Raw genomic sequence first — 22,526 nt, forward strand, 5'->3', positions numbered from 1 at the left:
GACACATAAATTACAAAAAAGAAAACTTCACACAAATAATCCCACATGAGAATGGGTACAAAAATCCTTAAAATATTAGTAAATAGAATTCATCAATATATGGAAATATTCATCATAACCAAATGTGGTTTATTTGAACCACATTTGATTCACAAGGCTGATTCACTATTTGAAAATTAATCAATGCGGGCGGAGCAAGATGGCCGAATAGGAACAGCTCCAGTCTCCAACTCCCAGCGTGAGCGACACAGAAGACTGGTGATTTCTGCATTTTCAACTGAGGTACTGGGTTCATCTCACTAGGGAGTGCTGGACAATCAGTGCTGGTCAGCTGCTGCAGCCCGACCAGTGAGAGCTGAAGCAGGGCGAGGCATTGCCTCACTGGGAAGCGCAAGGGGGAAGGGAATCCCTTTTCCTAGCCAGGGGAACTGAGACACACAACACCTGGAAAATCGGGTAACTCCCACCCCAATACTGTGCTTTAAGCTAACGGGCACACCAGGAGATTATATCTCACACCTGGCCGGGAGGGTCCCACGCCCACGGGGCCTCCCTCATTGCTAGCACAGCAGTCTGTGATCTACCGGCAAGGCAGCAGCGAGGCTGGGGGAGGGGCGCCCGCCATTGCTGAGGCTTAAGTAGGTAAACAAAGCCGCTGGGAAGCTCGAACTGGGTGGAGCTCACAGCAGCTCAAGGAAACCTGCCTGTCTCTGTAGACTCCACCTCTGGGGACAGGGCACAGTAAACAATAAAAAACGCAGCAGAAACCTCTGCAGACGCAAACGACTCTGTCTGACAGCTTTGAAGAGAGCAGTGGATCTCCCAACACGGAGGCTGAGAGCTGAGAAGGGACAGACTGCCTGCTCAAGTGGGTCCCTGACCCCTGAGTAGCCTAACTGGGAGACATCCCCCACTAGGGGCAGTCTGACACCCCACACCTCACAGGGTGGAGTACCCCCCTGAGAGGAAGCTTCCAAAGCAAGAATCAGACAGGTACACTCACTGTTCAGCAATATTCTATCTTCTGCAGCCTCTGCTGCTGATACCCAGGCAAACAGGGTCTGGAGTGGACCTCAAGCAATCTCCAACAGACCCACAGCTGAGGGTCCTGACTGTTAGAAGGAAAACTATCAAACAGGAAGGACACCTACACCAAATCCCCATCAGTACATCACCATCATCAAAGACCAGAGGCAGATAAAACCACAAAGATGGGGAAAAAGCAGGGCAGAAAAGCTGGAAATTCAAAAAATAAGAGCACATCTCCCCCGGCAAAGGAGCACAGCTCATCACCAGCAACGGATCAAAGCTGGACGGAGAATGACTTCGATGAGATGAGAGAAGAAGGCTTCAGTCCATCAAACTTCTCAGAGCTAAAGGAGGAATTACGTACCCAGCGCAAAGAAACTAAAAATCTTGAAAAAAAAGTGGAAGAATTGATGGCTAGAGTAATTAATGCAGAGAAGGTCATAAACGAAATGAAAGAGATGAAAACCATGACACGAGAAATACGTGACAAATGCACAAGCTTTAGTAACCGACTCGATCAACTGGAAGAAAGAGTATCAGCAATTGAGGATCAAATGAACGAAATGAAGCGAGAAGAGAAACCAAAAGAAAAAAGAAGAAAAAGAAATGAACAAAGCCTGCAAGAAGTATGGGATTATGTAAAAACACCAAATCTACGTCTGATTGGGGTGCCTGAAAGTGAGGGGGAAAATGGAACCAAGTTGGAAAACACTCTTCAGGATATCATCCAGGAGAAATTCCTCAACCTAGGAGGGCAGGCCAACATTCAAATCCAGGAAATACAGAGAACGCCACAAAGATACTCCTCGAGAAGAGCAACTCCAAGACACATAATTGTCAGATTCACCAAAGTTGAAATGAAGGAAAAAATCTTAAGGGCAGCCAGAGAGAAAGGTCAGGTTACCCACAAAGGGAAGCCCATCAGACTAACAGCAGATCTCTCGGCAGAAACTCTACAAGCCAGAAGAGAGTGGGGGCCAATATTCAACATTCTTAAAGAAAAGAATTTTAAACCCAGAATTTCATATCCAGCCAAACTAAGTTTCATAAGTGAAGGAGAAATAAAATCCTTTACAGATAAGCAAATGCTTAGAGATTTTGTCACCACTAGGCCTGCCTTACAAGAGACCCTGAAGGAAGCACTAAACATGGAAAGGAACAACCGGAACCAGCCATTGCAAAAACATGCCAAAATGTAAAGACCATCGAGGCTAGGAAGAAACTGCATCAACTAACAAGCAAAATAACCAGTTAATATCATAATGGCAGGATCAAGTTCACACATAACAATCTTAACCTTAAATGTAAATGGACTAAATGCTCCAATTAAAAGATACAGACTGGCAAACTGGATAAAGAGTCAAGACCCATCAGTCTGCTGTATTCAGGAGACCCATCTCACATGCAGAGACATACATAGGCTCAAAATAAAGGGATGGAGGAAGATTTACCAAGCAAATGGAGAACAAAAAAAAGCAGGGGTTGCAATACTAGTCTCTGATAAAACAGACTTTAAACCATCAAAGATCAAAAGAGACAAAGAAGGCCATTACATAATGGTAAAGGGATCAATTCAACAGGAAGAGCTAACTATCCTAAATATATATGCACCCAATACAGGAGCACCCAGATTCATAAAGCAAGTCCTTAGAGACTTACAAAGAGACTTAGACTCCCATACAATAATAATGGGAGACTTCAACACTCCACTGTCAACATTAGACAGATCAACGAGACAGAAAGTTAACACAGATATCCAGGAATTGAACTCATCTCTGCAGCAAGCAGACCTAATAGACATCTATAGAACTCTCCACCCCAAATCAACAGAATATACATTCTTCTCAGCACCACATCGCACTTACTCCAAAATTGACCACATAATTGGAAGTAAAGCACTCCTCAGCAAATGTAAAAGAACAGAAATTATAACAAGCTGTCTCTCAGACCACAGTGCAATCAAACTAGAACTCAGGACTAAGAAACTCAATCAAAACCGCTCAACTACAGGGAAACTGAACAACCTGCTCCTGAATGACTACTGGGTAAATAACGAAATGAAGGCAGAAATAAAGAAGTTCTTTGAAACCAATGAGAACAAAGATACAACATACCAGAATCTCTGGGACACATTTAAAGCAGTGTGCAGAGGGAAATTTACAGCACTAAATGCCCACAAGAGAAAGCAGGAAAGATCTAAAATTGACACTCTAACATCGCAATTAAAAGAACTAGAGAAGCAAGAGCAAACGCATTCAAAAGCTAGCAGAAGGCAAGAAATAACTAAGATCAGAGCAGAACTGAAGGAGATAGAGACACAAAAAACTCTCCAAAAAATCAATGAATCCAGGAGTTGGTTTTTTGAAAAGATCAACAAAATTGACAGACCGCTAGCAAGACTAATAAAGAAGAAAAGAGAGAAATCAAATTGATGCAATCAAAAAGGATAAAGGGGATATCACCACTGACCCCACAGAAATACAAACTACCATCAGAGAATACTATAAACACCTCTATGCAAATAAACTGGAAAATCTAGAAGAAATGGATAATTTCCTGGACACTTACACTCTTCCAAGACTAAACCAGGAAGAAGTTGAATCCCTGAATAGACCAATAACAGGCTCTGAAATTGAGGCAATAATTAATAGCCTACCAACCAAAAAAAGTCCAGGACCAGATGGATTCACAGCCGAATTCTACCAGAGGTACAAGGAGGAGTTGGTACCATTCCTTCTGAAACTATTCCAATCAATAGAAAAGGAGGGAATCCTCCCTAACTCATTTTATGAGGCCCACATCATCCTGATACCAAAGCCTGGCAGAGACACAACAAAAAAAGAGAATTTTAGACCAATATCCCTGATGAACATCGATGTAAAAATCCTCAATAAAATACTGGCAAACCGGATTCAGCAACACATCAAAAAGCTTATCCACCATGATCAAGTGGGCTTCATCCCTGGGATGCAAGGCTGGTTCAACATTCGCAAATCAATAAACATAATCCAGCATATAAACAGAACCAAAGACAAGAACCACATGATTATCTCAATAGATGCAGAAAAGGCTTTTGACAAAATTCAACAGCCCTTCATGCTAAAAACGCTCAATAAATTCGGTATTGATGGAACGTACCTCAAAATAATAAGAGCTATTTATGACAAACCCACAGCCAATATCATACTGAATGGGCAAAAACTGGAAAAATTCCCTTTGAAAACTGGCACAAGACAGGGATGCCCTCTCTCACCACTCCTATTCAACATAGTGTTGGAAGTTCTGGCTAGGGCAATCAGGCAAGAGAAAGAAATCAAGGGTATTCAGTTAGGAAAAGAAGAAGTCAAATTGTCCCTCTTTGCAGATAACATGATTGTATATTTAGAAAACCCCATTGTCTCAGCCCAAAATCTCCTTAAGCTGATAAGCAACTTCAGCAAAGTCTCAGGATACAAAATTAATGTGCAAAAATCACAAGCATTCTTATACACCAGTAACAGACAAACAGAGAGCCAAATCATGAATGAACTTCCATTCACAATTGCTTCAAAGAGAATAAAATACCTAGGAATCCAACTTACAAGGGATGTAAAGGACCTCTTCAAGGAGAACTACAAACCACTGCTCAGTGAAATCAAAGAGGACACAAACAAATGGAAGAACATACCATGCTCATGGATAGGAAGAATCAATATTGTGAAAATGGCCATACTGCCCAAGGTAATTTATAGATTCAATGCCATCCCCATCAAGCTACCAATGAGTTTCTTCACAGAATTGGAAAAAACTGCTTTAAAGTTCATATGGAACCAAAAAAGAGCCCGCATCTCCAAGACAATTCTAAGTCAAAAGAACAAAGCTGGAGGCATCACGCTACCTGACTTCAAACTATACTACAAGGCTACAGTAACCAAAACAGCATGGTACTGGTACCAAAACAGAGATATAGACCAATGGAACAGAACAGAGTCCTCAGAAATAATACCACACATCTACAGCCATCTGATCTTTGACACACCTGAGAGAAACAAGAAATGGGGGAAAGATTCCCTATTTAATAAATGGTGTTGGGAAAATTGGCTAGCCATAAGTAGAAAGCTGAAACTGGATCCTTTCCTTACTCCTTATACGAAAATTAATTCAAGATGGATTAGAGACTTAAATGTTAGACCTAATACCATAAAAATCCTAGAGGAAAACCTAGGTAGTACCATTCAGGACATAGGCATGGGCAAAGACTTCATGTCTAAAACACCAAAAGCAACGGCAGCAAAAGCCAAAATTGACAAATGGGATCTCATTAAACTAAAGAGCTTCTGCACAGCAAAAGAAACTACCATCAGAGTGAACAGGCAACCTACAGAATGGGAGAAAATTTTTGCAGTCCACTCATCTGACAAAGGGCTAATATCCAGAACCTACAAAGAACTCAAACAAATTTACAAGAAAAAAACAAACAACCCCATCAAAAAGTGGGCAAAGGATATGAACAGACATTTCTCAAAAGAAGACATTCATACAGCCAACAGGCACATGAAAAAATGCTCATCATCACTGGCCATCAGAGAAATGCAAATCAAAACCACAATGAGATACCATCTCACACCAGTTAGAATGGCGATCATTAAAAAGTCAGGAAACAACAGGTGCTGGAGAGGATGTGGAGAAATAGGAACACTTTTACACTGTTGGTGGGATTGTAAACTAGTTCAACTATTATGGAAAACAGTATGGCGATTCCTCAAGGATCTAGAACTAGATGTACCATATGACCCAGCCATCCCATTACTGGGTATATACCCAAAGGATTATAAATCATGCTGATATAAAGACACATGCACACGTATGTTTATTGCGGCACTATTCACAATAGCAAAGACTTGGAATCAACCCAAATGTCCATCAGTGACAGACTGGATTAAGAAAATGTGGCACATATACACCAAGGAATACTATGCAGCCATAAAAAAGGATGAGTTTGTGTCCTTTGTAGGGACATGGATGCAGCTGGAAACCATCATTCTTAGCAAACTATCATAAGAACAGAAAACCAAACACCGCATGTTCTCACTCATAGGTGGGAACTGAACAATGAGATCACTTGGACTTGGGAAGGGGAACATCACACACCGGGGCCTATCATGGGGAGGGGGAGGGGGGAGGGATTGCATTGGGAGTTATACCTGATGTAAATGACGAGTTGATGGGTGCTGACGAGTTGATGGTTGCAGCACACCAACATGGCACAAGTATACATATGTAACAAACCTGCACGTTATGCACATGTACCCTAGAACTCAAAGTATAATAATAAAAAAAAAAGAAAATTAATCAATGCAATTCACTAAAGAAGATAAATGACACGATCATATCGACTGAGACTGAAAAAGCATCTGACAAAATTTCATACCTCTTAATGATGAAATCTCTCAGAAAAAAATGGAAATAGCAGAACTTCAATTTAAGAAAGAGCATCTAGGAAAAAAATAAAATAAAAGTAAAACCTACAGTTAACATTATACTTGATGGTGAAAAACATAATCGTTTCCTGCTACGATTAGGAAGAATGCAAGAGTGTCTACTCTCATTACTCTTATTTTATTCAACAGAGTGCTGAAAGTTCTAACCAAGGCAATAAGGCAAGAAAAGAAAATGCAAGGCATATAGATCAGAAGGAAAGAAACAAAACTGTTCTTATTTGCACACGGCATAATGCCTGTAGAGAAATTTCAAAAATCTACCAAAAATAATCCTAGAACTAACAAGTATGTTCAGCAAGGTTGCAGGATACAAGATAAACATTCAATTGTTTTTCTCCATGCTATCAATGAACACATGGACACAGAAATTAAAATTATAATACTATTTGTAATTAATAGTATTAATTACAGTATTTTTAATTAATAGTATTAGTATTAATTAAAAATAAAATACTTAGGTATAAATCTAACAAAACATGTGTAGGTCTGAAAAACTTTTGCTGAAAACTACAAAATGCTGATGAAAATAATCAAAGATCTAAATACATGGAAAGACACACTGTGTTAATGGATCTGTAGACTCAGGATAGTAAAGATGTCAGTTTCCCCAAATTGATGTATGGATTTATCACAATTCTTATAAAAATCCAAGCTTCTTTACATGTATAGACAAGATTATTCCAAATTTTATATTGAAAGGCAAAGAAACTAGCATAACTGAAACTATTTTGAAAAGAAGAACACAGTGGGAAGAACCAATCTACCCAATTAGGTAATAGCTACAGGAAAAAAGACTGTGACGTCTTAGCAGAGAAATTAACAGATAAACCAGTGGAACAGAATAAAGGACTCAGAAGTAGACCCACACAAATAGGCTCAGCTGATTTTTTACAAAGTGCAAAAGCAATTCTATAGACAAAAGACAGCCTTTTCAACAAATGGTGCTGGAGCTATCTGACATTAGTAAGTGATGGGGGAAGAAATTTTGACATAAGTCCCCAAAGCTTCTGTAAAGATTAACTAAAGTTTGATCATGGCCTTAAATGCAAAATATAAAACTAAAACTTTTAGAAATAAAAGGAGAAAATTTTCAGGATATAGAATTAGGAAAATTGCTTGTAAATTTGACACCAAAAGCATGACACATAAATGAAAATATTGATAATTGGCGCTTCATTAAAGTTAAAAACTTCTGCTTTGTGAGAGACCCTGTTAAGGGAATGACAGGACAGCCACAGACTGAGAGAAAATATTTGCAAACCCCATATCTGACAAAGGACTGGTATCTAGAAAAAATAATAGTAACTTTCAAAACTCAATGGTAAAAACACAGAAAATCCAATTCGAAAATGGGCAAAAGACAAAAACAGATATTTCACCAGAGAGAATATACAGATGGCAATAAGCAGATGAAAAGATACTCAACATCACTAGCTGTTAGAGAAATGAAAATTAAAATCACAATGTGATAATCCTACATGCCCATCAGAGCAGCTAAATAAAAAGTAGTGATATCACTAAATGCTGGCAAGGATGAGGATTATTCAAACAAATCTAGTGGTAATGTTATACAGCCACTCTGGAAAAGTGTAGCAGTTTCTAAAATTCTAACTACGCCACTACCATATGATACAATAATTACACTCTTGGTCATTTATCCCAGAGAAATAAAAACTTATGTTCACAGAAAAACCTGTACACAAAAGTTTAGAGCAGATTTGTTCATAATAGCACCATCCTAGAAACAGAGAAAATTTCTCTCATTAGATGAATGTTGAACATACTGGTACATCCATACCATGGCACGATGCTCAGCAACAAATAACCTAGATAAGTCTCTAGAGAATTATGCTGAGTGAAAGAAGCCAATCTCAAAAGTTGACATGCTCTATGATTCCATTTACAGAACATTTTTTAAATGGCGTAAAGAATGGAGAACAGATGAGTGGTTGTCAGGTGCTCAGGAGGAGGTAGAGGCTGGAAAAAGGTGGATATAATTATAAGAGGACAGCAGGAGCAATCTTGTGGTGAAGAAAATGTCTGTATCTCTTTACTTTGTCATTGTTAGTATCCTGCTTGTGATATTTAACTACAGTTGTACAAGATATTACTCTTGTGGGAAACTAGATATGTAGTACACAAGATCTCTCTCTATTATTTGTTACAACTCTGTGTGACTTTCCCATTACCTCACAAGAAAACACTTAATTTTAAAAAGACTGAAAGTCTAAGAAAAGTTCCAAAGTGGTGTAGTTTAATTGGAATTTACTAGATTATGTTACCTACCACTATAGGAAATGACAATTGGAAAGAAAGATTGGGATGAGTTGTCAAAAACAGTCAATCACAGTTAAAAAAAAAAAAAAAAAAAAGAAAAGAAATAAAAATTTTTAAAGAGACACAAAACACATTAAGCATTTTATTGTAACTTAAAATATATAAATGTACATTTATTTGATGATAATTTGTTGCTGTAGAGCCACAGACTGGTCTTTGATTCTCAACTGTTGCTAGAACCATGTGTGGTTGCACACACCTGTAGTGTGCTGTCAACCATTTCCAGTTTGGTTCTTTAAAGGAAAATACAAAAAGTTTAAAGAACTTGGGACACAATCAGGGTGTTTCATTCCTAGATTTTTCAGGGTTTTTTTGTTTTGTTTTGTTTTTCAAGTATTTTACAGCAGTGATTTCTCACACAGGTCTAATTCAACAGCACTTTTTAAAGCAGCTCTCTGGTTCTCTCCAAAGGAACCATAAAAATAAAATAACTGCACTAGTAATCCCTCCTCCAGGGATAACTACACTTAATATGTGGATCCTTTTGCGCAGATCAAGTCCCATGAATTTTTAAATGGAAGTGAATTTTTAGATGTGCTTATTTGTATTTTTTCCTATAAAAAAGTATTACTTTTATAGTAAAAAAAAAGTTATTGAAAAATTAGTTATTAATGTGTCTACAATAAAAAATCAGCTAAATAAATTCATGTTTTCATAATAAAAAAGGTATCAACGTCCCCACAGTCCTCCTTGGTCTCCTTTCCACCCCCACAAAAAAAGGGACGTTTGCTTCTCTGTCCACGGCAAATTTCTTATCCATTTCCTTCTCCCATTGCATCCAATACAAACTTGGACTACGTCCTCCAACTTCAACTCATATATGTGTGCAGGAAATTTAAACTAATTTGCACTATCAGTTATAAGAAAGTATAACTAGAATGGGAACTATGCTATATAAGGACACTTTTATAGTATATTCCAAATCCAAGTGTAAGTTGCTTGAGAGAATTCTTGGCTTTGTTGTCCTGGTGCATATTAAACAGATGGAGCAATTCATTAATGAAACAACAAATCTGCAAAGGTGAAATAAAATTAGAACATATAAGGTATTCTTTTTTGGGAGTTCACACAATAGTTGTGTGATTGCTGTAAACCCCTGTTTAGTGGTAATTGGGTTGCCCATTTTATTAGTCTGTTTTTACACTGCTGATAAAGACATACCCAAGACCGGGCAATTTACAAAAGAAAGAGGTTTAATTGGACCACGTGTCTGGGGAGGCTTCACAATCATGGTGGAAGGTAAGGAGGAGCAAGTCACATCTTACATGGATGGCAGCAGGCAAAGAAAGAGCTTGTGTAGGAAAACTACCCCTTATAATAACCATCAGATCTTGTGAGATTTACTCACTATCATGAGAATGGCACAGAAAAGACCTGCCCCCATGATTCAATTACCTCCCACCAGGTCCCTCCCACAACAGGTAGGAATTCAAGATGACATTTGAGTGGTGACACAGCCAAACCATATCACCCATGTTTTGGAAGTAGTGTTCATGATCACCAGGGACCTTTTGCTCTGCCTAATTCAAGTATGTCCCTGTACAGAGAAGTTTGGTTGCAGAACATTCTGTGTGTATATATATGCGTGCTTGTGTGTGTATATATATAGGTGAGTGTGTATATATGTGCGTATACATATACGAAATAATCAGGTAAATGTATAATTACCTGAAGTAATGGAATATGTGCATTTGTACATAAAAGATTGCTGTCTGTGTGTGTGCATGAGCACTCATACTTGTAGAAAAGATTAAATCTTTTGATTCTATTCCAAAGCCAAGTAGATACTATAGATGACATGTTGTACTGGAAAGACCACTGGAGGAGAATCCAGGAGACCTCCCACCAACTCCATCTTTGATAATCCAATTATCATGCTGACTTTGACTTCCTGCTTAGAGCACCAATGCCTCTGCTAGCAAACTACCTGATGACACTGATTTCTTAGAGACACTGAACAGAAAAGAGAAAGTGACTGAAAGAGAAATAAGTGCACTCAGAATGAACCCCACAAGGGAAACCTGAATCTTGAGGCTTAGAATTTAATTTTTCTGGTAATGGCATAATTCTGCTCTCAAGTGAATCACTCCTTAATCCACTTTATTTTGCACATATTATCTCTAAGGTACAATTTTTAATCTATAATTATCTTACCATGTGATTTAAACCTGGTATACAGCAGTAAGATATTATCTCTAAGGTACAATTTTTAATCTATAATTATCTTACCATGTGATTTAAACCTGGTATACAGCAGTAAGATATGCATTATACAAAATAGTCTGGTGCTAAAAATGTTTTGCCAGAATAGGTCTTATCATTCCCATTTGTTTAGACCTCTTTCTTGAGACCCCTACTTAGCCAAGTAATGAAATTATGAAATCTGCATAATAATGGTTGTGAAAATATTAAAACAAGCCCCCAATAAGCTTCTCAGTCAAAAGGTTGGAAAAGGATGATCAGAAAATATTCTGCTTTCTGCCAAAGGAAGTTTAAAACATCTCATCTCATGTCCTCCCTTCTCCAAGAACCTAAGTGTCTATAGAAAGAGTGAAAAAAGTGGAAGTCAGACAGAGTCACACCAGGAAAGAAAGGAAAGGAAGAAAAAGAGGGAACAGGGGAAGAGCTGGGAGAGAGACAAGGAATTCTGAGTGCAGAAAAGTGACAGAACCTGGAAGAAGAAAGTATAGATATAATTAGGGCAAAGGCTATTTTTTCAGTCATCAAGACTATGAGACATAACCAATTTCTTTGCCTTTTTGGGTAATCTCAACATTTACCTCTACTGTTTCTTGCAGAGTGTAGCATAGTATTAATACTTAATCTTGGGATGGGTGCTAAAACAAACAAACAAAAGGACTTGAAATATCCATCTATGGCCCATCTTTTCTGTTTTTGGTGGGAGGGCAGCCCTTCTACAGGAAAAAATCTTACAACTTCCAGCTCTCTTTCTCTGGGTTTCCAATAAAAATACCCCCAAAAATCTCAGCTTCCCTTATCCTTTGTAAATTGTATAATAAACAGAATCTCATTTGAAATTTTGTTCATTGTCTACTGATGATGTATCTATACCTGAATTTATATTAATCTGTTTTTACTTTAGCTGCGAGTTTCTTTAAGAAATAAAACTGACAGCAGATTCTAAGCAAAAAACTGGTCCAAATTTGCAAACATTTGTCCAGCCTTCTCATACCATCCCAAAGTGTCTAACATTGAAATTCCAGCTTCAGTGAATTCTATTAATGCATATTTTAATTAATGCAAACTGTGAGGTCTAGCGATGTAGTGGAAACATACCCTTTAAAAAGAGAAACAGCTCCAGAAGGATATATGGATTTAACTCACATTCATAATTTTTAAGGAGCTTATTCCTAATAAATATAGGAATGTCATATTACCTGAAAATTCCAGTAACTTTAATTAGTGATTATATGAAAACTTTAGAGTGTATCATGCCAGTAAAAAATGAATGAACAAACATCAAACCATTGAAGGAAATATATTATTGAATGTGTCTTCTAGGGTATTGCCCATAGAGTGTTTTAATGGAATCATTTCTCATATTTTTAATTCAAACTCTCATCTGAAATTCACCAAAAGATTTGTAAATAATAGTGCATTATTTTCAAAAGTCATTTCATCCCAGTACATGTATGGATGCATGATACCTTATAGTAAAAGTTAGTCAAAAGATATAAAAACAAGGTGGAAATCTAAAAATAAAAAGGTTTTCAACTGAAATAAGGGCAAGCAGGACAGGCGATATTATGCTGCAGTTACAAACACCACTCCCCACAAAATGTTAGCAACTTCACAGAACAGAGATTTATTTCTCACTCAAAACTTGCTGTAGGTCAGGATGACCCTCCAGAGCTTCACTCTGACACTGAGGACACTCAGTGAAGCAATTCACTGATCCACATGGACAGAGCCTCCAGTCCCTGTCAGGAACACATGATTTCCTGATTCAAGAGAACCAAGAGGCGGATGGAGAATCAAACCAACAACTGTGTGCCTCCACCCAATTCACATCTGCTCACATACCATTGGCCAAAGCAAATTCCATGGCTGTCTTTAGGGATAAAGGAAATTTAATCTTCTATGTTACTAGAGAGGAGACCAGATACATTGGCTAACAAGAGCAACATATACATCCCAAGGAGACAAAGCAAGTTGTGGGGGTGGAACTTGATTTTTCTAATTATATATGGGATGACTTTTTTTTGCCAGGAAGTATGTCATTTATGCAAAACCCTGCTAAGTAGGGCTACAATGTAGAGGAGAGGGAACCAGCTGCAATCTTACACCAATTCTGATGTGCCCCCAGGATGCTCCCCTGTCTCCACCCTACTGTCCCTCACACTCCCATCTCATCTCCACTTTCATTTAAGATATTCACCATCTTACATAATCCTCCTAAACTGGATTAGATACTCTCCTCTTATGTGATATCAGAGCATCTAGTAGTTACTCTTATCTATCAGGGTATTCAAATAAAAACCAAATGTCTTGATGCATGTAAATGCAAATAAAATATATACTTGACATGTAGCAAATATTCAAAGAATTGTCATCATCATTATCATAGCACCTAGCACTTTTCATCTATTAATTTAACAGTCACTCTCACAGCACAGTGAGTTCTTTAATCTCAGGAACTATGACTAGCATGTCTAGCCTTCATGTCTAGCATGAAGGCTGCCACATAATAAGTACACAACAGATATTTGAATTGAATGAATGAATCAATCTTTCAATTTTCCTAGCCTTTTAAAATAATGAATTAGTTTCCTTCTGACTATCTTGGGAGTGACATTCACAAGCCATCTCAGATAAGCCACCTCCCTCCCTATCCTCCTACTTCAGTCTTGCTTGACGACACATTCTACTCCAGGTCACTCTGCTCCACCCAGCTCATTCCAGCACTGACCATTGACCTGGACTTGAGTCTCTCACAGGCTCTGCTTCTCAGTGGCTCCATGTACCCACTCCGTCAATGACCTGAAATTCCTTTGTATTAACCTTCTTCTACAGATGTGTTTGGACTATTACAGAACATATAGGAACTAAGTCTTTCAGTTACACATATACACATTAGTAAATGTTTCATTTGCAATGAAAATTGATAGCAGGGCATTCCAACAGTTAAATTAAAGAAGCAAATGTTCAATAATGGTTACTGTCAACTTCCATGCATAAAGTTATTCCAGGTAATTTTTTCTGACAGCCTATGTAACTGTCATATGGTTACAGTAAGGATAGTTCTTTTTCAAAGTGTATTTGTCCAGTATCTTTGCACTTTTCCTAGAATTCCACAAAGCCCTTTCACTTGTTCAGACATCAGACATGATTTCATCATTGAAAATAATTTACATATACAGTATTTAATATACATATGTTCTTCTATACATGTATGTCACTTAGTCAGCAATAGATCACTTTAAAGCTCCTCTTGTAAGATTCATATTGAAATTAGTGTATCATAGGATAAATAACCAGTACCAACTATTAATTTTATCATAGAGTGGCACAAATTAGCATCTTATTTTTATACACATTTGTAAATGTCTTATTAACATTCACTCTAAAAATAGGTTTTATGGAAATACTCCATGTATCTGGTTTTCCTAAGAATAACTCCTGGCTTCTTGGGGTGTCACCAATGTCTTCTCCCTGTAGAGTAAAACTCTTGATCTTCTCATCAGTGTCAGCCATGAATAATTTTACAACCTCCCCAGTAGGTTATATGCTTTGAAATTTTTCATTGGCCTGTGAAACATTTATTATATTCTGAGAACTTATTAAGCATGGTATAAAACATGGAAAAGATATAGTCCCTATCCAGTGCCCTCTCCATCTAAATAGCATGAGCGACCAAATAAAAATAGTATGTCGCAAAGATTGGTTTCAATTTCCTTCACTTCTTTTTAGGATTATGATGTCATTTTTCAAAGACCATGTCTGGGAGCTTCGGTCTAAGGAGAGCCTGTGGTCATATGAGATTAGAGGATGGTTCACCAAAGAAATGAGTTTTGAGCAATACTCACTGAAGCAGAATTTGGGCCATACATCAGAAGAAACGCTGAAGTAAAACTTAGCATAAAAGAACCAAAACACGAGCTTTTTAGGCAGAAAAATCTACTATAGATAAAGCTCTGAATTTAGAGTAAAGAAATATTTAACTTACTGGTCCTTGTTCTCAATAATGATGAATTCTGTGACCTTAGAAATGATTTCACCTCTTTCTTCTTCTGTTTCCCCAGGTATGAAAAGGGGATAAATTTTCTGTTCTGTACTGCTTCCAGAGATGTTGGTGGAAGTACACAGAATAAGACACCCAGTGAGCAGTTAAGATTCTTGTTTGAAGGAGCCTAAGCACTTTGTGTTTGGATATTAGTTCTTTTCTTCCCACATAAAAGGAGCGGATCAATAGAGCATTCATAATCCAGGAAGGGTCCAAGTCTCCAACTTGTCTGCAGCACATGGAGGAGAACCATTCTCCCTTCACTTCTACCTAGATCACCTTGGTAGCTTGGGGAGAGAACTAACATCCCTACAACTTCATCATGCTGCTCTGTCCATAGGAGTGGCCAAGATCTGTGGACACTAGCAGATACGGTGTAGCCAGGGAAGCCACTGTGAAAACATATGTACAAGATGATCATGTGCGGAAAGATCTGGCAATGTTTCTCGACTCCAAATTATGTTAACTAGCATTTACTCAGGGCTTAACCATTTATCAACACTGTATTATTTCATTGTGTTGTCATAAGGCCTCAAATGGTACCATCCAAGAGCAATGCTGTATAGCAGTAGGGGATTAGACTCTAGAGACAAGCAGACCTAGATTTAAATTGCACCTTAGCCATTCAACAACTATTTAACTTTGCCCAAAGCACTCCACATCTCTAAGCCTGAAATTTCTATCTACAATAAAAGGATCATGAAAAAGGATCTTATAGAAAAATAAGCATAAATTCAAGCATGGCACTTAGTGCAGTCTGGCTCATTGTAAGCACTCCATAAATGCTGGCTATGTTATTAATGCACTTGTTAAAAAGACATAAAAAGATTGTGTAATATGCTTACAATGGTTGATTTTATGTGCCAATTTGACTGGACTAATGGACACCTATATAGCTGGTACAACATTACTTCTAGGTGTGTTTGTGATATTGTCTCTGGAAGAGATTAGCATTTGAATCAGTAAATTGAGACAAGAAGATCCACTCTCACCAATGTGGGCAGGCATCATGCATTGTAGGCCCAAATAAAACAAAACGGGTGGAGGAAGGAATAATTTTTTCTCTGTCTTCTTGAACTGGAACATCCATCTTCTGTCCTCAGATGTCAGAGCTCCTAATTCTAAGGCCTTTGGACCCCAGGAATTACACAATGACGCCCATTCTCAGGCCTTCGGCCTCAGACTGTGAGTTAGACCATTGATTCCCCTGACTCTCAGGCTTTTGGACTCTGACTGAATTCCACCACGGGCTTCTCTGGTTCTATAGCTTGCAGATGGAAGACTGTGGGACTTCTCTACCTTCATAGTCACGTGAGCCAATTCCCATAATAAATCTCTTCTTATATACCTATATATCCAACTAGTTCTCTTTCTCTGGAGAACCCTGACTAATACAATACCCTGTCTCATACAGCCAGTAAGCAACTAGTCAGGATGTCAACCCACCATTGCCATCTAGCCTCAGGTGAACCCACATCACTGGCATATTCACTGACATGAAAATGTAAGCCCCACTTTGAAGGGATGGTCAGTAGACCTTGACTATTTCTGTTGTTGGACAGAAAGTCTTATTTGAGTAGAAAGAGAATCACTACTGGAACCCCAGATGGATGGGTCTGGGGCCTGTGGTGGAACACAGAGAGCCACCACAGGAAGCTCCTGTTTTCTCTCTGACCCCAGAGCAATGTCCCCCCAACACAGACTCTGATGCAGTGGGTCCGGGCTAGGGCCTGAAATTCTGCATTTCTAACAAAATCCCAGGTGATGCCATGCTGCTGGCCCATGCTCTAGATTTTGAGAAGGAATGGGGCTAGCCTCTCTTGCTCTCCATCCAGGAAGACAGAGGTCAGAGATGGAAATACAGAGATAGCTACAAATAGTTCTTTACCGAACAAAAATGACTCCTAAACGTGTGGGAGGACAGCATAGGGAATTTACCGTGGAGCCAATGCCAGAGGCCAGAAGAACTGCCCACTACAGTGAGGAGAACAGCTAAAGACCATGGATTCAGAGATCAAATGTGGCTTTCTCCATGGTAACAAAAGCTTCAAAACAAGACATATGAGTGAACCTGCAACTGCTGAGAGAATTCTGGCTGATGGGCAGAGGGAGGAAACTACCTGGGGAAATAAACCAGAAATTTCTTGAAAAAGAGAAGAGAAAAGAAAAAACTTATAAGCTGAGAGCCCTCACCATGGCACAACCCTGAAAGATAAGAAGGAAGGGACTGAGTTGACTCCCAGATGTAGCAAGAGCCCAGCTGAAAATGGTTTTCTCTGCTTCTTGGGCTGAGAAGTTGATCTTTCTCAGATGGATTTCAGCTACTAGGCAGAAGACAGAAATGTTTCAACAATCCATTCAACAATTCTTTATTAAGTATCTATCACATACTAAGTACTAGCCATCCAATGGGAAGGGCGCAAAAACTACTATGGTCCCTGTTTCCATGGAATGTGCATTTTACAGGAAAAAACAAACAAATAGTTACAAATTGCAACAAATGCTACAGAGGGGAGAGAAAGAGGGCTGGAGACAGATTATATGGAAGCAAGCCGAGGACATTCTTTAGAAAGAGAAGGCCTCTCTAAGAAGGTGTCATTTAAGCTGAGATTTGCAAGATGAGAAGCTAGCTATGCAAAAAGCAGAAGAGAAACATTCTAGGCTGAAAAGTACGTTAACGTTCCTGATACGGCAAAAGAGGGGAAGAAGAATTTCATTTTAGTCCATTTGTCAGGTCCCAGGATCTGGGTCCAGCCCATGCTGAAATCCTAGAGGAGTGGGTGGATGGGCAGAAAGAACATTCGGGGATGGGGGGAGGGGGCATAGGCTGGTGAATACGGTTTTATTCAGCAGCAGCTCTTATCAACAGCTTACTCACACTAGGTCTCTCACTCTGTCCAGCCTGTCTCAGCTGCTTGAGCAAGCAGTTCCTACACACAGCTGTGCAGCCGGCTCTCCCTTGCCTTCAGGATCAGCACATTAACTCTTCTTTTTTTTTTTTTTTTTTTTTTTTTTGAGACGGAGTCTCGCTGTCTCGCCCAGGCTGGAGTGCAGTGGCGCCATCTTGGCTCACTGCAAGCTCCGCCTCCCGGGTTCACGTCATTCTCCTGCCTCAGCCTCCCGAGTAGCTGGGACTACAGGCGCCCGCCACCACGCCCGGCTAATTTTCTGTATTTTTAGTAGAGACGGGGTTTCACCATGTTAGCCAGGATGGTCTCCATCTCCTGATCTCGTGATCCGCTCACCTTGGCCTCCTAAAGCGCTGGGATTACAGGCCTGAGCCACCGCGCCTGGCCAACTCTTTCTGTCTCTTGGCACGAGCAAGCTGAGCTATGTTCTTGCTCCCTCCTGTCCGTCTGCAAAGACAGACTTGGCGCGCTCTCTCTCTCGGCACCAGCACGCCCTTCATGTCAAGCCATGTTTTGCCGAGCCAATCCCCAAGAGCCCCTGTACAGCACTAGCAGGGCAATTATACCTTTTATAGACAATAGTGATTCAGAGCCACATGTAAACTTACATAAACAGGTTATATAACAAGTGGAGGTATGCACCCGCACACCAAACCTGCTAAGTCATGCAGGCCTGGATATCTGCTTTGGCCTATTCCTTGACCAAAGCACATCCATGTACCTTACACCATTTATTCTACCTGTCATGTGGAGAATGGTCTATAGGGGAGCAAAAGGAGGCAGCAAGAGAACTAGCCAGAGGACGCTGCAAGCACTCAGAAAGGAGACAATGGAATTCAGGCATTTGGTGCTGAAATAAAGCAGAAAAGATGCCCTGGCAGAAGAGAGACAGCCAGGAGCAAATGACCCTGAGTTTTCTATCTCTGTCCTCAGCATCAAGTCATTCTACCCCAGAAACAACAAAAAGGTGCCACAAAGAGAGAAAATAATCCACAGCTTTCTTCATGGTAAGGAGGAAGCATATGACCGTGGCTGGAAGATTCTCCAGGCAGTGGCAGTGATACTGAAACTAGACAATGTCCCAAATCTCTCAAGCTGTGCTGTCCAGCATGGTAGCCACTAGAGCCACATGTGGCTAAATTTAAATGTAAATCAATGAAAATTTAAGAAAGTTAAACTTCAGTTTTTCAGTCTCATTGGTCACATTTCAAGTGCTCAATAGCACACATGGCTTCTGGCTATCATATCGAACAGCACAGATTCACAGAACATTTCAATTATCATAGAAAGTTCTATCACACAGTGCTGCTCTAGATGGCTAAGACACAAAGGAAAAGAAAGGAAAATGCCAGCTCACAGGACAGTCCCTAAAGGAATAATATTTACTATTTTCTGGCACATGAATGCTAATGTGGCCTTATTCTAGAGGATATTTGCTATGCAAATAAGCACGGGCAAAAATATGTGGTGGGATTTCCACAGGATGAAGATTAGAAAAAGAAGTACTATATGATAAAAAGTGAGTAGGAAATTGAAGTTACGGGTATAAGAATCATTTTATTGCCAAATTCAAAAGAGCCAGCCCAAGCAGGAAATTAACTGAAGCCAAATGAAAACAAATGGATCCTGAGACTGAAAACTGAGAGTAGGAAAGAAATGGGAGATCTGGGTACTGATGAATTAGGGAGAATGAATGGGAGTGGGCAAAGTGAAAAGTGAGTCCAGATAAGGAAATCCTATGGTCTGAAATCTTGGAGGAGAAAAAGCCTGGGTGATGTGGAAGTCCAGTATGTACCGTTGCCCATGGTAACTGACACAGAGGTGAAGAATGTATTCAAGAACTCTAAGACCAGGATTTTGAAAAGAGTCATCAATATGGAGTGTTTTAGCTTTTTGCTATGAAAAGCTTCGATCGTGTATAAAAGTAGAAAATTAATATAATAAATACCAATATATCCTTCACTCAGCATGAACAATGAATAATTTGTGGCTAATCTTATCAACATGGATTTTACTGTTACCATTAAAGACATTGAAAGGTCTGGTCTTGGTGTGGAGAAAGGAAAGTGGGAACAGGTGGTAAAAACAGGAAAAGAAGGATGGGAGGTCCTCCTCCCATGGGTAACAGTGGAACAAATAGAAGAAGTGGAATTGGAAGTGGTGCTATTGCAAGAACAATGGAAAGCACCTAGCACAACATCTGGTACAGAGTACAGACTCAATAAATAAGAAGGCAGAAAGGGATAGAGATAGTGAAGAGCAAGGAACGTCTTATTCCCATCTCACTACATCTGTGGGGAATTTAAGCAGCAGGAGACAAACACAATGAAAGAGCAACCCCTTTAGAAAAGACTTTGAATTTTTAAAAAATCTAGGTTGCAGTAATGGATACAGCCCCCATAGCTTGTAATTGTAATAATCCAGTCAAGCCACATTATATCAATAAAATGTTGAGCAAAAATGACACAGCAGAGTTCACTCCCTGCTGACATTTGAAAATAAAACATGCTACGAAGAGTAATCTCCATTAATGTGACTCCCACCAGCCCTCTGTCACCTTTCCCTTGTCCTAATGAAGATCAGCCTCACCTGTGTGATTTGCCCTCAATAAGCACAAATATTCTCCATGGCCAGTGAGCTACTCTTTCAGGTTAAGTGGGCATGACTACAAATGTATAGTCCTATGATGCCTCAAAGGCCTTCAGTGGTTTTCCGTATTTCTTTCCATTTTACTAGAAATTTGCAAATGACAAAAGCCCAAAATCACAGCAAATGCTGGCTTCAAAGTTGGCCTCTTGGGACATTCTTAGTCCTAAAAATCTAAATGCAGTAAGTAAAAGCATTCCTGTGTGTTTAAGAAAATATGCTAAATTTACCTTCCCTTTCCTAGAGGTAAAAAAAAAAAAAAAAAAAAAAAAAAAACAAGAAAACAAACAAAAAAAAACTCTAAAGTCTCCTGACATCACACAAGTTCAATGTTTGGTTTCCTAAAACACTCTGGTTCAGTTTCAGCCTGTAAATCTATTGAACTAGTAAGATGGGTACCACTAATACATGTGGTTTACATTAATGCTATTCATGATGTTTATCCTAACTCTCTGCAGGAAGCAGCTCCACCATATGGTATTCATGTTTGTGTGTTGCTAAAATACATTCAGAATCCCCATTCTAAAGAATAATTCATCAGTTGCAACATAAATAAAACACATGCCTCTGCATTTGTTATTTAAAGAGCCGTTTTCAATCAGAGTGGAAATACTGCAACAGTACACTCAGAATTAAATGTTAAAATCAGAGTCTTTCCAAGCCTGAATATTGTGATTTGGGATCAGCTGATACCTGTAAAACAAAACAGATGCTTAGAAATGAGAATTTCAAATAAGTGAGAGTTTGGTGGCTTTAAAGAGGAGAGCAAGTGATTCAGTGCTAAAAAGAGTAAATTTCCTCAGCACCTTCCTAACTGTGAGGACATTGTGCTCATCTCAGGCGGATAGTAAGTGATGCAGTAAAGCAGCAAATTAGAAGAATGTAAATTCTTTAGTAGGAATTGCACGCAGGGGAAAAATGCCTCCTAATGCTCATATTTGTTTTCATGTAAATAATGTACACTCTTCCTAAAATCAGACTGTCACGAGGCTAAGTAAGATGTCAAAATCTACAATAGATAATAAGCTGGACTCCAAAATGGCAGGTAGAGTTATATTCCTTCTCGGGTGCAATTCTTCCTGGTAAATGAGAAAGACCTACTCAACGTTGAAATCCAGCAGTTTCTGTCTTTTGCGTTCTCTCTTATTTTTGGTAGGCGCATGTGTTCTTGTTCTTATCCTCTCTTTTTCTCCCTTTCTCTGATTGCTTATTACACTAAATTGTATGCTAATTGGTTGAGTGATCCCAGATGATATCATTTCTATTTTAATTGGCGTAACTGTTATTGTTATTCCTCCTTCATCCCTCTGTTTGTCACCTTTGCACAGAACTGGTGATGCCTGTAGCTCTCTCTGAGGTTAATCGAAGCCTCATTGTCCCACAGTGGGTGAATCAGAGTTCTGTGTGTTTTCCTCCACTGTCTCTTACAACTGGGTGACTTAGGACAAAGGCTTATAGCCCCATCTCTGAAATGCTTTTAATTGGCTTCCTATCAGCCTCACCTTTGTTTTTCTATGCCTAACCACGTTTATGGCACTTACAGACCATATCCCAAAATTTAGCACCTAACTGTAATGTGCCTGGTATTCCACCCTCCCAAGGAAGCTTCTCAAGGGTTCACATGATGGAGCACAAGGGGTCGTTTGCTGCCTTCTGCTCTGCCCTGGCAATGAGGAAGGTCCTGCCCCAGCTCTCGGGGAGCTCACAACCTAACGGCCAAGACAAACAAGTTAACAGGATTTACAATACAGTGCTCAGAAGGGAGTTAGCACAGGAGGTTTAAGATATCCTAGGAGGACACCTGGCATATTTGGAGAGTCTAGAGTTCTCTGTATAAAGGGATATCTGAGATAGGACCGGAAGGATGTGTAACAGCAGGAA

The sequence above is a fragment of the Macaca mulatta genome, chromosome 18 (assembly GCF_049350105.2).
Source record: "Macaca mulatta isolate MMU2019108-1 chromosome 18, T2T-MMU8v2.0, whole genome shotgun sequence".
NCBI lineage: Eukaryota > Metazoa > Chordata > Mammalia > Primates > Cercopithecidae > Macaca > Macaca mulatta.